Source organism: Phaethon lepturus, unplaced genomic scaffold (genome assembly GCF_000687285.1).
Source record: "Phaethon lepturus isolate BGI_N335 unplaced genomic scaffold, ASM68728v1 scaffold14151, whole genome shotgun sequence".
Taxonomy (NCBI): Eukaryota; Metazoa; Chordata; class Aves; order Phaethontiformes; family Phaethontidae; genus Phaethon; species Phaethon lepturus.
In genome coordinates, this window is record NW_010517117.1 from 47,471 (window position 1) to 49,641 (window position 2,171).

The following is a 2,171-nucleotide window of genomic DNA, read 5'->3' on the forward strand; positions in this document are numbered from 1 at the left end:
CCTGCTGACCTTTTTGCTTAGTTTTACAGAGTGATGTAACTTTTTTTACCCACCTTGTCAAGTGGAATAATCCATACTTCGGAAAAATGTTCCTACATCTACTCTGTAGTAAAACATTCTAAGATCTTTTGTGAAAATAATATAAATTACATAGAAGTATTATAATCAGCATTCCACACTATATACTTCCATGCTTCCATGAGGTGCTTAGATGATAATCCATCAAAGATATCTAAAAGCAGAACAAACATTTTCACAGCAAAACTCCTGGGATCTAACCACTGTGGCTGGATTTTTGCCTAGTCATTTACACACTATAAGTATCAATAGTGATCTGTTCGGAGTGCAGGAACGTATCCACTGGTGTACAGGCTGATCGCGGCCAACAATCTCAATTCCACAAAGGTGCGCAATTACACTCGTACCGAGCGCAAGCAGCTACGCAGCCAAAGCACACTCTGCCAGACAGCCTGGTTCTAAATGTAAATCACAGGCACAGAAAAGAACAGTAAATCCAGCATAAACCAGGAATGCTTTCTTCTGCTTGCCAACCAAAAAAAAAAAAAGAGTATTTTGTTTTCACTGCAGCAACAAAGAGGAAGTCTCTTGAAATCCAGTTTGGGCAGTCTTTACACCGATAGCAAACCAAGCGAGCGCAGACAGGCCCTGGTGATGCTGCAGCCCCAGCTCTGCTGCAAATTCGGGTTACGTTAGCGCTGCACAGCGAGGTGTCTTCCAGAGCTACCGCGAGCAGGGAGCTTGAGGAGCCCAGGCAGAGCCCAGTGCGTACAGAGTTAAGCTGCTTCTGATCTGGGCTCGCTCCCCGCTCTAGGGGCAGGACGGGCCGGGCAGACATTCCCCGAGGGCTCCTGGGAACCCCCTGCCTGCTCCCCTGTGAAACTGGCTGCTCTGCAAGCCCCTTCAGCGTTTTCTATAAACACGAGAGATTTCCCCTCTACATTAACAAGTTTAGTATGTAGAAGCATTGCTCTTTCAAGTTTTCCAGCGGAGTAAGAAAAGAAAACGTTCCTTTTATTTAAGATGCTTAGAGACACTTCCAGACAATGAAAGATGGGCAAAATGTCTTATCGTTACAACATACAAAATCCTGGAGAAAAAACATGAGGTGTATTTTCTCTGTGCTAGCTAACCTGACAGGAAACTTCAGTTGCATTTGAATTTTAATGACATTACGAATAATTTATCCAAGCTCAGTCTTTTGAACCCCTGAAAACTGTATTAATTAATGGCTTGCTTTCTTGGTCACCCTCTGTTTGCTTTAATCTGCTTTAAGATAACTGCACAGAGCATACCAGATGCAGCTGAATCGGATTTATGAAGTTGCAGAGAAGGTTCCTCACCTTGTGTTCTACTCTACTCCTAATAACGCTGAACATCTGACTGGCATTTCTGACTTCCACTGAGCTGACACTTTCTTGGCCCTGTCTATCAGAACCCCAGGATCTTGCCTCTCAAAGGTATCCAGGAATCCACCAGTGCATAACCCATCACTTCGCATGTGAAACTACGACTGGTTTTGCTTGTGTGCGTGACTTAACATTTTATCTGTACTCATTGTCAAGTGCCATTTTATTGCACAGTTGCCTTGTGGCTCTTCCACCATCCTTACTGCCTTAAATAATCTTGTGTCTTCAGTGAACTTTGTTACCTCCCTCTTCCAGGTCATTTATGAGTATGTTGAACGGCACAAGCCCCAACACAGGCCTCCAAGAAACAACCCTTGTGACATTCCCCTACTTCAAGAACTAACCATTTTCTCCTGCTCTGTTTCCTATCTTTCCCCATCTCACATCCGTCTGTGGACCAGCCCCAGTTGCTTAGTTTTCCAGAAAGCATTTTGTCACAATCAACTCCCAAGTTTGGATGAAAAGGTAGATATATGTGTTTTGAGTAGATCATAGGGTATCTAAAACTGACCCATGTGACACAAACACAAAAAAGGCAACTGCAATACTCCATCACATCAAGTAAAGCAGAACTAGAGGTGTGCTACTTGGGTAAGATGCAAATCAGATCTCATCTGGACTCATCTACCTCATTCTGTATATCCACACTTGAAGAATGAATTCACACTGGAAGAGCAGAGAAAGGTTACTGAACCCATCAGGGAATTAGAGTCTATTTTATTAAAAGAATGTAAAAGTGGTCAG